This window comes from Propithecus coquereli, unplaced genomic scaffold (assembly GCF_000956105.1).
Source record: "Propithecus coquereli isolate 6110/MARCELLA unplaced genomic scaffold, Pcoq_1.0 Scaffold77, whole genome shotgun sequence".
NCBI classification, from domain to species: Eukaryota; Metazoa; Chordata; class Mammalia; order Primates; family Indriidae; genus Propithecus; species Propithecus coquereli.
In genome coordinates this window covers 6,518,577-6,538,212 of record NW_012153840.1, presented here as the reverse complement: position 1 = coordinate 6,538,212, position 19,636 = coordinate 6,518,577, and the positions used below count along the sequence as shown (strand labels likewise).

Sequence of the window (19,636 nt, the reverse complement as noted above, 5' to 3'; positions counted from 1 at the left end):
CTGCCTGCAAACTCAGGTGCTTGTGTCCAGGAGGGAGCCTTTAGCTGGAGCAGGGAGTCTCCAGCTAAATCTCCCCCTAGGAGGGGCATGGGTGTGGCCTCTGTCTGGGAGTCAGTGGGCTGCGAGAAGGGGCTTCCTGGCTCCTTTCTCTTCTCGCTTGTCCACCCCCCACCCCGCCACCCTCCACCAGGACCAGAAGGGCTCCCAGGCAGAGTTCCTTGTTTTTGAAGGTCCCGGTCTCTGGTGGAGTTGGCTTCCTGGACTCTGATCCTCTACAGCTGTGGTCCCCAACCCCGCAAGCCTCAGACCAGTGCCAGTCTGTGGCCTGTTAGGAACCGGGGTGCAGGGCAGGAGGTGAGCTGCGGGTGAGCTGAGTGAGCGAAGCTTCATCTGTATTTACAGCCGCTCCCTATCGCTCGCATCACCACCTGAGCTCCGCCTTCTGTGAGCCCAGTGGAGGCATTGTTAATAGAGTCTCATAGGAGTGCAAACCCTACTGTAAACTGCGCATGCAGGGATCTAGGTTGCGGCTCCTTATGAGAATCTAATGCCTGATGATCTGAAGTGGAGCTGAGGCAGTGATGCTGGCGCTGGGGAGCGGCTGCAAATACAGATTGTCATTAGCAGAGAGGTTTGATTGCACAATAAATGTAATGTGCTTGAATCATCCTGAAACCACAGCTTCACTGCCACCGTTGCCTTGGTCCATGGAAAAATTGTCTTCCATGGAACCAGTCCCTGGTGTCAAAAACGTTGGGGACTACTACTCTACAGCAAGAGTGGCCAGGAGGGTGTAGCTCCAGTCTGCCAGGGTGGTGCCTGTTCTCGCCCTCTGCCCAGGGGAAGCAGGGCCTGGCCTCTGCAATCCCAAGGGTCTCCTCACCCAACTCTTGGACCGTTCTCAAGAAGTTGACCTAAGGGTCCTCCAGCTGGCAGGTGACACTGTCCAGTTCCTGTGCACTGGCCCAGGAGAGACAGTGTGGTTCACTGTTAAGAGGAGGGCTCCGGGGTCCACCCAGGTTCAGCTCTTGCCCCCTGTTCACTAGCTATGGAGCCGTAACCTCGTTGAGCCCCACCGTTCTCACTGGTAAAACAGAGCACCTGCCTGAGGGGCTTGTCGTGATGATTAAATGAGAAAAGGGACCTAAGGCGTCCAGGGATGCGGGCTGCCCAGAGTAGCCCCCAAAACAAGTCTAATCAGTGGTGAAGAGACTGTTGCTCTGGGACAGTCTGAACTGGTCCCAGGTGCAGATGGGGCCCAGAGACCTGCTCTGAGAGTGGAAGCAGGTGGCATGAGGGCCCCTGCCAAGGGGAGACTGACCCAGACAATGAATGATAGAATGAGGTGTCCAGAGCCCTCTGTGGCACCCCTAGGATTCTCTCTCTTTGGCCCAATGCTTACAGGGTTGTCTGCAGGTCTGGGGTCCCATGAGAATAGGGGCAGACGACCCATGAGGCGATCACAGGGTGGGGAAGGAAGGCCCGAGTGCTGAGTGCCTGGGCAGCTGCAGAGCTGACCCCAAGAGAATGGGGTGAACTGCCAAGCTGCTGAGGCCCTGAGTGTGTGTGTGTGTGTGTGTGTGTGTGTGTGTGTGTGTGTGTGTGTGTGTGTGTGTGTATGAGATTCGGTTGAGGTCAGGACAGAAGAAGGGAAGTGGAATTTGCAGTTTTAAAAAATGTTAACTATTTCGGAGTCTTGAGATTGGGGTGACCTACATCTTCTAGGAATTATAGGCTGGGATCTTCTGATTATGCATGTGGATGTTTTTAATATATATATGTTTTATACATATGTTTATGCACGAATACTTTTTTTTTTCGGAGTTAGGGTCTTGCTCTGTCACCTGGGCTGGAGTGCGGTGGCGTCATCATAGCTCACAGCAACCTCAAACTCCTGGGCTCAAGTGATCCTCCCACCTTGGCCTCCCAAAGTGCTAGGACTACAGGCGTGAGCCACCGTGCCTGGCCTATATTTTTTTAATTATATAGAATCAATACAAGTTAGTTATAAAAAGTTTGTAAAATACAGATTTGCCAAAGGAAGAAAAAACAAATCCATCAGCCTCCTACCCTAGAGCCATACCACCCAGTGGTCCCTAACCTGTGTCGGATTTTAAATCCCTTTGAAATTTTATTGAAAATCATGGACTCTCTCCAGAAAAAGGTTCCAACAGGAACAGTTTTGCATGTAATGGGGGGTGGTTTGTCAGGGAACATGGAAGGGCTGTTTGGGTCTGACCTCTGGCTTTTCTGCATTATGAGATTCTGACCCTGAAACCAGCCTCAAAGCCCAGAGAGGGCAAAACATTCTAACGCCCCCGAGGCCTCTGAAAGAGACATTTGCCCAGCAACTTGTTCCAAGTCTGTTTTGAAGCTGTTTCTATTTTCCACCTTGACCACCTCTTAGGTAAGACGTTGTACACGTTTACCCCCTGCCATTCAAATCCTTTGTCCTACCATCCCTTTTGGGGGGCTTTTGGCAAAGACCATCTTTCCTACATCATTTGGTGACTCCACTGTCGAGTCAGCTCATTTATGGGAGAGGACTGTCCTTTGGGACAGTGACAGCCTGTGGTTCTGTGGTGCCCCTTCTGCAGGAAGGGCCTTGGCCTGGGCACATGGAAAAGCACACCCATGAGAGCTGGTGGAATCTTCTAGAGAGGATGTGGAGTCAGGGCCGTGTCCAGCCTCCTCATGTTGGGCCCCAGGTGGCTTGAGACCAGGCAGGGTCCCCCTGGGAGATTAGTGGGCAAACCCCCTTGGGTCAAGAGGGTGCCCAGTGCCAGCAACCGCATTGCCTATTCACCTCTCCACGTCCTCCCGGGCCTTGCTTAGCTGACCTTAGCCCGTGGCCTCTTGCCCCGGCATGAGGGAGGCTCCTGCACGTCCCCAGCCCTACAGGTGGCCAGACTTCCTGGCACCACTCCTGGTGCCATTCCTTGGGCACCAGTGACTTTGACTCTTCTCTTCCTCTTCTCCTCCTCATTTTTTGGTATAACAAGCTTTATTGAGATATAAGTCACATACCATACACTTCATTCAGTGTGCACAGCTTAATGGCTTTTAGTGTATTCACAGCTACGCAACCATTACCATAACCAATTTTAAAACATTTTCATCACTCCGAAAAGAAACCTCATACCATTAGCAGTCACTTCCCTTTCTCCCCAGTCCCTCAGCCCCCGGCAGCCACTAATCTGTTTTCTGTCTCTGTGGATTTGCCCACACTGGACATTGCGTATAAATGGAATCGTACACTGTGTGGTCCTTTGTGATTGGCTTCTCTCCTTAGCACATTGCTGCTTCTTTAGAAATCTGTGTGACTCATACCATTACAGTGGGAGGGCTCTTGGTACTAACTGTTATTCAGTCACAAGTACTGATGGAGCGTCTAAGCCTGGAGCAGTGCTGGGCCACTCAGCAAGGAACACAGCAGCCACGGGGGGTGTATTAGTTGCCTATTGCTGTGTAACAAATTTCCCTAAAACTTGGCAGCTTAAACGACAAGCATTTATTAGCTCATAGTCTCTGTGGATCAGGAATTCAGGAGCAGCTTAGGTGGGTGAAGGTTATTGCTCAGGTCTCTCACGAGGTTGCAGTCGAGCTGCCCACCTGACAGCTGGGGCTGCAGGTGTCTGGGGCTGGAGATACCTGCCAAGGTATTGCTGGCAGCCCTCGGTGACTTGCTGGCCAGATATCTCAGTTCCTCCTCCTGTGGGCTTCTTCACAGGGCTGCTGGAGTTTCCTTACAACATGTCACTGGCTTATGCGAGAGCTAGAGAGAGAGAGAAAGTGAGAGCACAAGACTGAAGCCCCCATGGTCTTTCATAACCTAATTTTGAAGGTGACATACCGTCCAGTGTGCCATATTCTTTTGGTCACACAGACCGGCTCGGCTGTACTGTGGTGGAAGCTACATAAAGATATGACTCTAGGAAGCTCAAGTAACTGGACATGTTAATAGTGTCATACAGAGAACGGCCCAGCCAGCTTGTTCTTGAAAGGACTGCGGTGCCGCCTCTGAATCAGCTTTGGGTCAGCTCTGAGTTCTCCGTCTCCCATTCTCTCATTAGGCCTCTTTGACCAATCTCCTCTCTGTCTGTGCCATTAGGGAGTTTAGTACTTAGATATATACAACCTTGTGCCTGGCCCCACAAGAGTTACCCACTTCTGCTAGAGTGACTTTTACAGATGACTTCTCCAGTCATAGAAGTCAATAGAAATGAATTTTATTTGCATTTCTATCGAATCGATCAGCCCATTGTTGGATTTCCTTTCATTTATGTTATCAAGAAAGATGTTCACTAGAACAGGCCCAGGACCCATCCCAGTGGGGACAGCATTTGACACTTCCCACCATGGTGTTGGGTCACCCTTGCGATGGGTCACACCATCTAACAGAAGTTACCAGAGACACCTTTCCTGGGTGACACATGAGACTGTCTTGAGGGGCAGGGCCGGGTCTCACTAAAATGCACACGTATCATAACACACGACAAAGCCAAGCGTCGTGCCGTGCAGCACTGGACGAGCCGGTGTTGGAGCCGTTTCAGGTGGTGGCTAAAGGTGGGTTCTGATTCCTCCTCTGCCGCTTCCTGCGTAGCTTTGGGTAAGTCTTTGGCCTCAGTTTCCTCATGAAGATGATCATTGTAACTATCTTACGGGGTTGTTTTGAGGATTTAATGGGATAATCAAAGTTCCAGGTATTTACTGCTGTGTAACAAACCACTCCAAGCTTAGAGGTGTAGCAATAGCTGTGCTCGTATGCTCATAGTTCCAGGGGCCAGGCATCCAGACAGCTCAGCAGGACAGCTTGGCTGTCCGTCACTATACCTGAGGTCAGCTGGGAAGACTCTCAAAGGGTGGGTAATAACTTGAACGATGGTGGCTGGAATCATCTGGAAGTTTCTTCACTCTTGCCAACTCGGGTGCCTACACATGCTTCTCTTTCTGGCTTGCCTGGGTTTCAGGACAGGTGGCAGCTGTGGGGTAGTCAGACTTCTGTCTCAATGCTCAGAGCCCCAGGAGCCAGCGCGCCTGAACCCAGGAGGAAGCTGTGTGGCTTTTTACCACCTCCCCTCAAGTCACTTAGCATCACTTCTGCCGTCCTCTCTTGGTCAAGGCAGTCAAAAGCCACCCGGATCGAAGAGGAGGGACACAGGTGCCTCCTGTCATGGGAGGAGTGTTAAAGAATTTGCCGCGATGTTTCGAAACCGTCATGATGAATATGAAGCATTCAGTACAGTGACTACCGTGTAGTACACGTCAGAAAATGTTCGCTGCTGCTGCTGCTGTCGATGTTGTTGTTAGTTTTAGTATCTCTCGGGGACTAAACTGGAACTTACTTCTATATATTTAACTATGTGACTTGGGCAAGTCACCTGCGCCCTGTCTTAACTAACTGACCGTTAAGTACAGCTCTGTGATTGTGTTTAGTCTAACACTGCCAGATTCATTCTTTTTATCTTCATCAAATTTGGACCCAACTTTTAAGATTTTCCTAGCCCTCAGTGTAATTTTCTTGCCCTTAGCAGTTTCTCAAACACACCTAGAGGTTCCACAAAGAGATCTTAGCAAATGAGTTTCAGATACTCCAGGGTAGCTTTGATGTGTGACTATTTGTTCTCTTATTCTGATTTTCTCCCAGTAAGTATTCGATAAATATTCGCAATTGACCTTTTCCGCAGAGAATGTCTTTTTGTCTATAAAAGATATAAAGTCTAAGACATCGTTCCCTCCCATAAGGATCGTACACTCAAATTGGCAACTGAAGACTCACAGGAAGCAGTGACCCCACGCAGTGTAACTGGATGCCCCCGCATGCAGGTACCGGCTAGCAGCCCCCTGCGTGTGCCGTCTGGGTGATCCTTGCTTCTGCCGTCCAGGGTCAGCAAGTGGACTGGTACCTTCCTCTACAGACTAAGAAACAGAAGCTTTGGAGAGATTAGAAACTCATCCTAATCCAGGTGTAACTCCAGAGCTTTGCTCCTACCTCTCGCTGGGAGATTCCCTGCAACCGCGTACCACAAATGCCTTTCGTTGACACTTGGAAGAAATGAGCAATGCAAACAAAGCATCCGCCCCACCCAACTCCTGCCCCAGGTCATAAACTCGGAAGCCTCAATTAACACAGACTTTTGGTCTAAGCTTAGGGAATTGATGAAAGAAAGAAGGAAGCTCCCCATTCTAATTAACTTTGGTTTTTAACTACAGATGAGCCACTTTTAGAGTTAACTTAGGGTGAGAGTCTCAAAGATTAATGAAAATACGTAAGTAAGTTTGGCAGGAGAGCAGGGGCCTCTTGTAATTAGACTCTTCATCCTTGTGCTTTGAGAATAAAAATATCAGGGGAACAAAGGGGTGGGGAGATATGTGAATAAATATGGAAACTCTCTCTCCTCTTCGAGGAGGATTATTTCCCAGAGCCCTCCTGTTTTTCCTAATAGAATTAAAAACAAACACTTAGCTGTTTGCTGTTAGCTGTACTTTAGTTTTTTCTGACTTTCACCTCCCTAGTCTGTCTCCACTCATCAGTGTCTTATGCGACCCCACCTAGAAGTGCCGGATGCCAATTCGAGTAGAGAGAGAAGCGGAATCCCAGCAAAGTTCATGGTTGGATATTGCTGTGCAGGTGGGACAAGCTGAGATTTCATCACAGCGAGGTGGCCTGCAAGTGTCAGGAGAGGAAGGAGTGACTGATGGAGCAAATAAACTTCCCTCTTACAGGATTCCCTGAATGGAATAAGGGCTCGAATGAGTGGGCACGGAGGCTCTTTTGGTTTCCCGCCTTGTGTTTGGGGACTTAACGAGAGGATCGGCCCTTTCGGCAGTAGCAAGTGGAGGGGTGGGAATCTAATTTCTCTATTTACTCTGAGTTTTTAACAGTGGTGAAATCCATTTATTTATCCACTAAACTATTTATATTCTCACTTGGTTTCAGAAAGGACTTAAAGGACTTGAGCTGTGAACAAAGAACAAGGAGACTTTGGTTTTTCTTCCATCTCTGCCACTAACTATAATAGTCATGTGACCTTGGGCAAGTCACTTGATTGCTTTGTGTCTGTCCTCCAGGTGTGAAAGCCAGTGCTTACCATGCATGCCAGGCGCTGTTCTAGAGACATTCCCTGGACCTATATTAACTCATTTAATTCTCCAAACAATGTATTAGGATCTGTGTTTTTCCAGAGTTTCTCAGGGCTGTTCCAGTACATCTTTATAATACAGAAAGATGACTTTTTGTGCCTTTTGCCCTTTCGAAGACTTGATTTTTCTTAGAAACCAGTGCCTGACACCCCCAATTTGAACCCTGAGCCAGGTCATTTGGTTCCATTGCTGATGGGGTCTTAGAGTTTGGCTTTCATTCAACTCATGCTGGAGAAAAAGGGAAGTCTCCAAGCAGGGGGACCACTGCAGGGCTGGGCCGCTGGAAGGAGGACTCCCACACGTGCGGTGCGGGGCGGGTAGAGGAGCCGCTGAAGCTTGTCTGCCCCTTGGGAAATCTCTTAGGTAGCCTGGCCGCGGGTCATTATAGTTTCCTGGTTGCTGCTGGCCGTTAGGGGATATGCCCCTCCGCACCCAGAACTCCTCCCAGTCTCTGTCTGCCCCTGCAAGGTCCGGAGGCTGATTTCTCATCTTGGGAACCGCCCCGCCCTGGGGTCGGGCAGCCTGCAGGGGGCCTGACTCACCACCGCGGCTGAGTCAGGGGGTCCCAGCTGCCATGGGATGTCTCCTGCTGCACCGCTCTGCTCGAGACCAGCTCCCCCGGCCGGGAGCTGAAGTGAGGGGGAGGGGAGGTGGGGAGAGCGGGGGCGGAGCCAGGGACGGTCCCCTCCCAGTGGCCCGGGCTCCGCCTTCTCCGGAGGCTGCCAAGTGCACAGCCCCGCTGTGCGGGTGGGTGAGTGCCCGCCGCGTTCAAGGTGCGAAGTGCGCGAGTGCGTGTGTCCATTTATATAATTGTGCCTGAGTATGTGTGTACGGATCTGTATGCAAGCATGTGTCTTTTTGAGGGTCTGGGGGTGACATCAAGGGACGGCCTGGGGAAAGGAAGGGAGGAGTATGTGCCCTCCCGCCCTGCCCCCCTCCCCCTTGTCTCTCCTCCTTGGGGTGCCCGGGGCACCCGGACCCCTGGCAGGCTGCCAGGTCGTGGGGGAAGCAGAGGTCGCCGAGGGCCGAGGGAGGCTCTGGTCTGGGCCGCGCCCCCTGGCTGGGGACCTTCCGGGTCCTGGCGGCCTGGCCTGCGCATGCTGGGGTCCTTCGAGATTTTCCGGAGCAGCTGGCAGTATTCTCCGTGCCCTCTTCGCAGGCACTAGGGAGGTGCCTGGGGAGCTGACCCTGCCCTGGGTGCCCCACCTGGAGCAGTTAGGACCACCAAGGAGTGTTCCTCAAGCCACTTTCCCCGCCTCACGGGACAGGACTGGGGCGATTCTGGTCCGCGCACCCCGCCTTCCTCCTCTGCGCTCCACTGTGGCAAAGGTTTAAGTCTGGGGCTGTGGACCTGAAAGAACATTCTAAGGGGACAGGGGCCCTAGCAGAGCAAGAAGCGTATGGGTTCAGCACCAAACCAAACTGGTCCAAAGCTAGCGCTGTCGCGAAGGGGCTGTGCGGACTGCGCGTCTGTGAGCGTGTCTGCTAGGAAAAGTCCTTGCACTCTGAGCTTGGGTTTCCTCACGCACAACCCGAGGGAGAACAATACCTACCTTGCAGTGTAGACGCCTGGATGAGCACTGGCGCGCCCGTGGAAAGGGCGCGTGCAGGGACAACCCGCGTTATTATTGCACGAACGAAAGCACGCACCCAGCTCGTAGCAATGAATTTATTTTCTAAATCCCACATAAAACTGTGGTGGAAAGGCCCATTGGCTGGGCACAGCCACAGAGCCCGGGCTGGCCAATGATTCGGGTGACCCCAGCTCCCGATCTGTGACTCGGTCCCGTACCCCACCCTTTCTGGGAAAGCTCTTTGGCGGAAGCCTGGCCTCGCTCGCTTTGCAGATGGCACTTTCCGTTGGTTACACGGCAGGACCTCCAGGCCGGGGCCAGCGCGCGCGCCACCCGAGTCCGGGAGCTGCTCTGGGGCTCCGCGCGCGAACCCCAAGGCCCCGCCCTGCAGCGTCAGCTGCGCGGCCCGCGGCCGGTCGCGTCCCGGTGCTTCCCCTGGCCGGGCTGTGAGAATCTGCCGCCGGTGCCCGCGCTGCGCCGCCGCTGGTCCTGGCCCCGCCCCGCCCGGGACGCCCCGCCCCCGGCTGGCACCCCGCCCCCCGCCGGTCCCGCCCACGCGAGCCCGTAGTCCCGGCCCCGCCCCGGGCCGCGCCCCTCCGCCGATGCCCCGCTCGCCCGCACCGCGCGCGGCCCGCCTGCCCTCCGGCCCTTGCGGGCTCCGCGCCGCCGCCGGGACGCTAGCGTCCTCCTGTCACTCCGGGACCCACCCGCGCGTCCCCTGGGCAACCGTCTCCAGGGAGACCGGGCCCCGCCCCCGGCACCGACACCGGTACGGAGCCCACCTGTGCGGCGTCTGTGGGGTCCCAGTGCCCCCAGTGCCGAACGCCCCGCCCAGCGCCGGGCTTTGTCCGCGTGGGGCGCGGAGGGCGGGGTCGGCGGAGGCGCTCGGGGGTCCGGGGCGTGGGAGCTGGGGGAGGCCGAGGCAGAGGGTCGCACTCGCGTTGTGCTTCTCCGGTGTGGGCTGTGAGATGCGCTCATCCCTTAATCTGGTTGCATCCTTTTGTGCCCCGGGGGGTCGGGATCTCAGGTGTCTCGGCTGCAGCCCGGATGGGATGAGCAGGGCCCTCAGCTGGCTGCGCTCGAGGACGCGCCTGTTCGGGGCAAGCTGTTTACTCACCAGGGACCGAGCAGTAGCCGTGCGCGTCCTCCCCTCCCCCCGCCCCCACTCGGGACCCAGCATCCTGCGCTCTGTCCATCCAGGCTTTGCCCTTGAACCCAGAGGGGCTAGGGGGCCGCAGACCCAGGTCCTGAGGTCCTGCCAGCTCCCTCCCTGCGGGGGGCCGTCTCCTTGACCGCCCTCTTGTGAATTCTGTCCTGGCTCCGTATTTCCTGACCCGAATTCCTGAGGACTAATTCTTTCCTTACCTTCTTTGACTCTTCCTTCTCTCGGCTCCATCATGCTTTTTTGCTTTGTCTTTCCTGTTTTGAAAGTGCTTTCCCTGTGATCTCTCATTTTCCTGTGCCAGAGCTGCTGCTATTTGTCTTGGTAATCCCAGTATGGGCCAGTCTCCTTAGCGGTCAGCAGTGGACGTTGTTTATTCCTTAGCTCTTGGTGCTGCCCTCCCATTTCTCTGGTGGAAGCGCCTCAGGAAGTCCTTGCCATTCTCCCATGGGTGCTGAGGGAACTGACCCCAAACCCACGCTCCTGGGCTCATGCGGCCGGGTCCATGGAGCATTCTTGCGCTGGTTGGGCTGCAGCCTGGAGGACTCCAGCTTGGTCCTCCGGAAGTGTGTTCCTGCAGGAAACACCTTTCCAGTGGGTTCTGAAGGCTCTGCCTTTTGTCTCCTGGAGAAGCCAGTGGTTTAGGTTTTGTGCTCCTGGGGAGTCCTCCTCAGCCCTTCCAGTGGGCTCCCGGCTGAAGTTTCCCTGCTGTGGAGGTAGCTATGACTGGTTGAGAGGAGGGGTCAGATCCTGCTCCTGGAATTCATCTGACTAGGTTGGACCTCTGGTGTCTCTGTTTCCCTCTTTGGGGTCAGATTATCTCTGGGAGCTGCCAAGGTACCGGCAGAGGCAGTGAGTGGGCGGCCCCTCCCCTCATACCCTTCCTTTCATCTCCAGCCTAATGGGATGACTTTCCCTTTAGACTTGGGCCTTGAAAACAGAGCCACGCAGGGAACCAAGATCTCAAGTTCACAAACCTACTTTCGCATCCATTGAACAGAACTCTGAACCCAGGCTTGGCTCAGATCAATTGCTTTGCTTTCAAAAACCAAACAAAACCAACAAACAGTTTTAAAAATGATCTGAGTCATCTGTATGTATATTCCTGCTTCACGCATGGAAATGCTTCTGGGGTTAGTTTCAGTACCACCAAAGGGAGCCGGGGGTGACATCGACACAGATGGCAAGAAAGGCCGATCAAGCAGAATGTGTTTGGTTTGCAAAAAGGGAGACTGAGGTGAAGCAGTCGCTTTAGAGCTAAAGTCCTGTAAGGGAATGCACAGGTCTCTGAGACTCTTTTTAAAATATTTTTCTTTCTTTCTTTTTTTTCCCAGGCAGATAAGGAGCTCAAAGTCAGTCCAGGGCGGGATGACACTCACGGATTCTAAAGCATCTTTAATCTGTCAGGAAGAGGAGCTTTTGCTGGTCTTTCTTGGACCATTCCAGAGAGGTAGGTTGGGGGAAGGGGCCAAGTATGTAGGGGAAGGATGAAGAGATATTATTTTATAGATAGGTTAAGAATTTGAACAAAATCCACCCTCTGTGACTCTCCAGCCAAAGGAGGACTTCTCTGTAGGACTAGCATGCCCAAAGGGACAGAATGACCCAAATTTGTGTTAGGAGTGAACGAGGGGGGAAGTGAACTAGACCTTACTTCCTAGACCTGCTGCCTGGGAAGGGAAGGGATGGCTTTGCTTTGAGGAGCCCTGGGGGCCATTGTTAAGCCGTAGCATTTGGTATTTGACTTGAAATACCAAATTTGACCAAATACCATGGTAGAATTGGGCTGGCCTGTTTGGGGAGAGAACTATTAAAACCTTTTTCTGAAGGAAATAGATTGAATTTTTAAAATTTATTTGATTTACTTAAAAAAATTTTCAGAGACAGGGTCTCACTATGTTGCCTTTTTTTGAGACCTTAATTTTGAGACCAGGCTGGTCTCAAACTCCTGCCTCAGCCTCTGGAGTAGCTGAGACTACAGGTGTGCACCACTGTGCCCAGCTGAATTTTTGTAACTCAGTGTTGCTTCTCATAAGAGTCCTCAGGTAGGGACATTTTGTGTTTCCAGAGAGTTGGCAGTCACTGTTCTCAGTAATAGGATGCTCTTCAGAGCTTCTAGGACATTAGCTTGGAAGATGAATGCAGTCCTTTCATTGTGCAAATGGGGAAACTGAGGCCAAAGACTGACACTGGCCGGATGTTGGCAAAACACTCGCCCCTGGGGTCCTGGGGTAGCTGGATATGGGTAGTGAGCTCCATGATTGGGAGGTCTGGTGGTCCCCTTGCAAGCTCTGTGGGTACATACAGAACACTCTGTTGGGGCAGCTACGGTCACCTCGGGACAGGAGGTGCAGGAGGTAGAGTGTGGTTCAGCCTTGGAGGCCTCCCTCAGCCTTGACCTCACTCTCTGTGGATCTTCATCAGGACATTCCAGACTTTTTGGGTGGTTGTGGATCTCTTTAAAAACTCAAAATATTGAGTGGAATCTTAACCTATAAAGCAGACAGAAACAGAGAGCCACTGTGGTAGAACAGAGACTAGCCCAGAATTTCTTCCTGTCAGCACCCTGTCTCGTTCCCAGCAGCCCCCGAAGGCCTTGGTGCTTCTTTGGAACCCCGAGTCTCCTCTGAACATCGGCAAAAGCTGGGATCATGTAGACCCATGTTGGGGGGTTAAGGGATTAGAGTTTCTAATATACACCTGTTTATGCTATCTTAATCTTTGTGTCAGAAAATGCCTTTTTTTTTATAAGAGAGACAGGGTCTTGCTCTGTCACCTGGGCTGGAGTACAGTGACATCATCATAGCTCACTGCAACCTCCAATTCCTGGTTCAAGCAATCTTCTCACCTGAGCCTCCTAAGTAGCAGGGACTACAGGTGTGCAGCACCATGCCCAGCTAATTTTTTTATTTTTTGTAGGGACGGGGTCTCGCTGTGTTGCTCAGGCTGGTCTCAAACTCCTGGGCTCAAGTGATCCTCCCACCTTGGCCTCCCAAAGTGCTAGGATTATAGGCATGAGCCACCATGCCCAGCAGAAAATGCCTTTCAATAATATTTTTAATCCTCATTTTTTTTTATTTATAAAAAATATGTATTTACTGTCAAATTTGGAAAATACAAAAAAAAATTGGGAGCATACTCTTCTATAATCCTACCCTCCTCCCAGAAGAAAACCATTGTCTTCTTGTTGGAATATCCTCCCCCATATCCCCCAGAGGGTCTTCTGTATGTATATCTTTTAGAACTTGATTTTTATTTATTGGTAAATATTATTAGAGACTTCCACATCAACAGAACTGATTGAATGCATGTGTCTTTCTCGGCTGTGTTTCAAAATCCCACTAAAATGAAAGTAAAGGAATAAGAAAGATGTAAATCCTTAAAGAAAATAGAAAAGTAAATGACGGAGGATGTGAACAAAAATTTTGAAAGCTGGGAAGCAGGTGGGTGAGAGAGAACACTCCGTGGCTCTGGCGGTGGCAATAGTGATGAGCTGCAAGGTTGAGTTCTTGACACAGAAGCGTCAGGGGTACAAAGTGGCACTCAGTGCTCCGTGGCAATAGCAGCAGTTTTGCCATAGACATGACTCTGCATTGTGGTGTCCATGTAGTATACTGTAATTATATTTCTTTTCTCGTTCAACTTTTTGTTTTTCCTGGAGTTGATAGTTGCCTCATCTTTTTATTTGCTTTGTTTTCAATGCACTAATCATTAATTCCTCCTCGAGCTCTCCCACAGAACTGTGGAACTTCTCAAAACACTGCAAATATGTCAGATAGCCCGTGAGCTCCTTCCCTGGTTAATCCCCAAGAGTCAGCTTCTTTGCTTGCAGCCAAGAACTATGGCTGGCTGAGAGACTGGTGAAGGGAATTCCCAAAGTGAGGGTGAAGAGAAGGCCCAGTCCCACAGCTGTGCAGCAACCGGCACATTTGGAGCAAGGTGGCTGAGAGCCCCAGGAAGAATTTCTCCAAGAAAAAAAATGGACTTGATGGATTATCTGACGTATTTTCCATATTATAAGGAGTTTTATAGACCTGTTGCAGAGTTTGGAGTTGAATTAGTGATTTGTACATAGAAAACAAAGAAAAGAAAAGAAAAAAAAACAAGATAAAAAATTAGGCAACTGTCAACTTCAGGAAAAACAAAAAAGTTGAATAACCAAAGAAATAAAATCACAGTGTGCTGGCTGGGCGCGGTGGCTCACACCTGTAATCCTAGCACTCTGGGAAGCTGAGGTGGGAGGATTGCTTGAGCTCAGGAGTTCGAGACCAGCCTGAGCAAGAGCGTGATCCCATCTCTACTAAAAATAGAAAAATTAGCCGGGCGTGCACATGTAGTCCCAGCTACTCAGGAGGCTGAGGCAGGAGGATCACTTGAGCCCAGGGGTTTGAGGTTGCTGTGAGCTAGCCTGACGCCACGGCACTCTTGCCAGGTGACAGAGCAAGACTGCATCTCAAAAAAAAAAAAAAATCATAGTATGCTATGTGGCTTAGCTTTGAACAATATTTAAATAGTCATATAATGTAAACACTAAAGACTGATTTAACAAAAAATTTATCACATAGTTATATTCAGAAGATGGAGGAGAGGATATTTGCATGTGTGTATATGTGGGAGGGCACAAGCTCATTTTTTAAGGCAAGAAGTTAAAAGTTGAAAATCAAGAAATACCAGTATAACTCTGCTGTTTAGAAATATAAAGATAAATACTCAGAAACAATTGAAATTTGTTGGGGCTGGTGTGTGTGTGGAAGTGGAGGTCACGGGACTGCTATTTTTTGCTATAAGAATTTTAGTTATAATTAATTTTTAAAATCATGTACTTGTATACATTTCCTAGAAATTAAAATTAAAAAGTTATTGTGACATCCATATTCATCCATAACCTAACATTTCATTTGTTCCGTGCTTTCTGAAATGTTTTGTCCACAAGCCTATGTCACAGCGATAAATATATGTGCATTTTTAGTTCCATTTAAAGTGGGGGAGTGTTTGCAGTGCTGCGTGGTGGGCACAGGTGTCATTTTAACGACTACATTCAATTCCATCGAGTTAATACGTGATCATTTGCTTAGCCATTTCCTCGTCTCTTTCACAAACAACACTACAGTGAATGTCTTTTTGTACACAGCTTTCTTTGACTTTTGAATCCTTAAGATAATCTTCAAGTTCCCCAAGTTACCAGGTCTGAGACCATGGATCTGTCTCTTGATTTTGAGAGCTGTATCGTGGGACTCCCTGGTGGGCCAGGATCCGAACCTCATGGGAGGCTGTCCTGTGCTCAGGGTGAGCCGCCAGCCAGCAGGGCTTCCAGCCCCGGGCGCTGTTCGGTGGGCTGCCCCTGCACTCCCCGCCTGGAGGAAGGACTGTGGCTCTGAGGCACAGCCCCCTGCTTGCGTTCTTCTCTCTGAAACCAGGGCTGCTGGCGGGGAGGATGGTGATGGCACAAGGACTTTCACTAAAATCTTGGAGAAATTCCTCTGCTGGCCCGGCAGGACTCAGAGGTCAGACCCCTCAGATGTTCTCCAAACTTGGGCTCAACAAGGAGCGTCTAAGCGGGAACGTCTCAGAACAACCTGTGAGGGTGGCAGTGTCCTAGGGCAGAGACCTGCAGCCCGAGGGCTCTGCTGTCGTGCAGCTGTTTCTGTGAATCATGCTGGCCGGGAAGGGGGAAGGTGAAAGGAGTGGAGCTTGCTCTTGTCCTGTTTTCTTGAATATTTTATGAATGACTTAGATGTGGACGGAGACATCACGCCTCCTGGTTCTGGATGACTCAGTGGGGAGAGGTTGCTCATGGCCCATCACTGGATGATACAACCCTGCCTCCTTGGGGGCTGGCTCTGGCCCTGGCCCTGGCTTACCCTCTGTGTCTTGGCCATCGCACCTGTCCCTGTGGCTGAACACCTGTCTGCAGCCTGCCGGCCCCAAATTATGTCTCTGTGACCACACAGATCTTTCTCCATGCTCCAAACTGGGGAGCTTGTCCCTTGGCTGTCTTCACGTGGGTGTTCAATAAGCTCAGACTCAACATGTGTGAAGGGGGCTCTGGCCGGCTTATGCCCGGCAATCTCTCTCTTCCTCGAGCTTCCCTGTCTCAGCAAATTCCAGCCACTGCTTCCACCTCCTCGGCCCTCATGGCACACTGTCCCTCACTGTGCAACGCCACGTGTGATCTTCCTGCCTGCTCACCTGGGTGTGTGTGTGTCCCTTCCTTGGTGAAAGCTCCTTCAGGGCAAGGACCCTTGGTCTCACTCTCCACTGTATTCCCAGGACCTCGTGCAATTCCTGCCACTTAATTGGGCTCGTTAAATAGTGGAATAAATTAATGTATCTCAGATGGAGTGTTATATACAAAACATCAAATCCAATCATATGCGAATCCAATTATGTTCAGGAGGTGAAATTACCAAGGATAATTGTGAATTCCTGCATTTTGACTCAAAATTAATATTCTTTTTTTTTTTTTTGAGACGGAGTCTCACTCTGTTGCCTGGGCTAGAATGCCGTGACATCAGCCTAGCTCACAGCAACCTCAAACTCCTGGGCTCAAGCGATCCTTCTGCCTCAACCTGCCAAGAAGCTGGGACTACAGGCATGTGCCACCATGCCCGGCTAATTTTTTTTTATATATATATATTTTTAGTTGTCCAGCTAATTTCTTGCTATTTTTAGTAGAGATGGGGTCTCGCTCTTGCTCAGGCTGTTCTTGAGCTCCTGAGCTCAAACAATCCACCCGCTTTGGCCTCCCAGAGTGCTAGGATTACAGGCGTGAGCCACCGTGCCCAGCCACAAAATTAATATTCTTGTATAGGCAGGGAGAAACTGGCCTACTGTGAAAGATACCTGGAGGGTTGGCAGCTGACAAGCTTAGTGATAGAGTCACCAAAACCCTTCCTTGGGGCGGGGGGAGCGTGATACACTTGCAGGCTGAGCAGATAGGAGCTCGGTGCCCAGAATGTCTTTCTACCGGTTAACTTGCCAGGCCCTGTCTGGGGCATCTTGTTAGCTTGGAGTCCCAGACTTTGGCAAAAGCATCTAAAAACCGTGTCGTAGAGAGAACGGTGAGATCCTGGAGGTACCTGGCCCAAAGAGGGAGGGATGCCGTCCAGCGTAGGAGTGGTCAGGTGGACTCCTCTGCCTGCCTCTCCAGAGCAGCACGAAGGACAGGGCCTGGCTCGTAGAGGCAGGCTGACTTCCAGGGAAAGAACTTTCTAAACTATACAAGCTTCTAAAAATGGAACATGCAGCTGCATTAATGGAAATAGATACATTCGGCTGTAAGTGACAGAAAACCCAACTCAAACTGCTGTAAGTTAAAAAAAAAAAAAAAAAAAAGAGGCAGCAGGGATTTATTGGCTGATACAACTAAAAAGTCCAGGGATAGGACTAGCTTCAGGCATGGCTGGATCCAGGGAATCAGAGGCATCCTCAGGACCTGGGCTTGCACCCGCCACTTTGAGCTCTGCCTTCCTCTGTGTTGGTCTTTTCTCAAGTTCTGCCCCTACTGATGCGCATGGTTACTAGCAGCTCCAGGTAGATAGTCTGTCTTTTCTGCTATCCCAGGAAGAAGTCCCCACAGAAGTCTAGATGTCACAATCCACTGGACTGATACTCACATGGCTGTGCAGAAATCACGGCAGCCAGGGAGATGACATACAGTGACTGGCTAGGCCTAAGTCCCAGTCCCTCCTCCAGTCTTGTCCCTGTGGCTGGGGAAATTCAGGCCTCCAATTGGCTGGGCCTGGGTCTCAGGCTCTCCCAGTGGCCAGGAGTGGAGTGAAGTGAAGTCAGCCCACCAGAGCCGCTTGGACTGAGGGTGCATTGAGTTTGTGACAAGTCTGCGGCTCCCAGGTAAAAAAGTTAGCAGCACTCAGAAGCCCCCCATTCCCCCTCCAGTCTCTGCCCCCCACCCTGGGGTAACCCCATCTCTTCTGCCAACATAGATGATTAGTTCTTCCTGTGTGTGTTTCTTTATATAGTTGGAATCACGAGTTCATACTTTTTGTAGCCGGCTTGCTTTGCTCAGCTCTGTGTGTGTGAGACGTGTTTATGTTGTATGTGCTCGTGGGTCGCTCATTCTCACTGCTGTGCGCCATCCCATGGGCAGAAGATACCAAAGTTATTTTTCCACTGTACTGCTGGTGTGCATCTGGGAAGTTTCCAGTTGGGGGCTGTTGTGAGTAGTGACACCGTGGACCCTCCAGTACGTGTCTTTCGGCACATGTGTGCTCGCGTTTCTGTGGGGCCTGTACCTGGGAGAGGAATTGCTGGGTCCTAGGGCGTCGGGGTGTTCTGCTCTGGTAGATCCTGCCAAATGGTTTTTCACAGTGGTTGTACCGATTTGCATTCTCGGGGAAGTTGTAAAGTCCCTGGATTAGCTGGCGTCTCTGTCCTGTACGTACAGAAGAGTGGTATGTCTGGGCTTCACCGGGGGAGACAGTGGGACCGGCTGCTGTGCTCTAGGTCCTGGGCCCAGAGAGAGGGGAGGAGCAGCCACTTCCCCCTGTGTTGTCTCATTGGTGACCGTCTCTGGCATTTGGTGATGTCCTATGCACACCAGGCCGAGTCTTCCTCTGAGCTAAAGTACTTCCCTGCGTCCCAGACATGGTTGAAGACTTCATTTCCCGAGCGTGAGGGCAGGAGAGTGAGGGGTGTATCTTTCTCGGAACCCAGGCCTTCGGTTAGAGTCCCTGGGAGCTCAGGCCTCATGCGATCATCGTGGCCTCACCAGCCTGAGTGGCCAGAGCTGCCTCTGACTGCCCAAGCTTGGCCGGAGCACACTTAGCGTTGGCAGTGGGTCCCCAGGATTCCTGACTGCCCCCACAGGTTTCGTGTCAAAAAGGAAGGCATTGGGCTGGTCATTTTAGGCAAGAGGAACCCGAAGTAGGATGTACTTTTACATAAGAGGAGGCGGATCCCAACGGTGGCAGTGTGGCAGTACAGGCACAGCTCCCGCCAACCAGAGCAGCCTCTGCCGCCAGCCGAGGGCAAGGCCTGGACCAACTGGTGCTGCCACCCGAAGAACATTTCTCTTAAACCAAACGTTTCCTTTCAACTATTTTTAAAAAGTCGTTTTTAAATCTAGGAGAATGTGACCTTTGGGTAGGTAGGGGAGTATTTTTTTAAGGAATAAAAATTGTAAAACATAAAGGAAGATTGATAAATTTGACTGCATCAACATTAAAAACTTCTATTCATCAAAAAGACAGTATAAACAAGGTGAAAGGATGACTCAGAAGACATTTCCAACTCATTTAATCAAATGGAATCTAGAATATATAAAGAAATCCTAGGCCAGATGCAATGCTCACGCCTATAATCCCAGCACTTTGGGAGGCTGAGACAGGAGGATCACTTGAGGCCAGTAGTTCAAGACTAGCCTGGGCAACATAGTGAGACCCATCTCTACAAAAAATCAGCCAGGCGTGGTGGTGCGCACCTGTAGTCCCAGCTACTCAGGAGGCTGAGGCAGGAGGATCACTTGAGCCCAGGACTTAGAGGCTGAAGTGAACTATGATTGCACCACTGCGCTCTAGCCTGGACAACAGAGCAAGAAAAAAGGAAGAAAGAAAGAAATTATACAAACCAATAAGAAAAAGATAAGTAACCCCACAGGAAAATGGGCAAAGGTTATAATAATAAGTAGCCTATTTGCAGAAGATAACAGTTTTATGGATAATCAAGGAAATGCAAATTAAAACAGGGACCATTTCATTCCCATCGGATTGGCAAAAATGAGTAGGTTTGACAATACCAA

The 19,636-nt window shown here is 50.9% G+C and overlaps 1 protein-coding gene across 3 annotated transcripts in view; it reads left to right on the top strand.

The window, feature by feature from the left end:
• The window catches only part of PIK3CD (phosphatidylinositol-4,5-bisphosphate 3-kinase, catalytic subunit delta), a 51,910-nt gene that overhangs the window by 16,539 nt on the left and 15,735 nt on the right, over positions 1-19,636 (top strand). For all 3 annotated transcript variants that reach the window (XM_012662646.1, XM_012662647.1, XM_012662645.1), the window contains exon 2: positions 11,214-11,329. The gene's annotated coding sequence lies outside the window, so the exon portion shown is untranslated. The remainder of the gene's footprint in view (positions 1-11,213; positions 11,330-19,636) is intronic.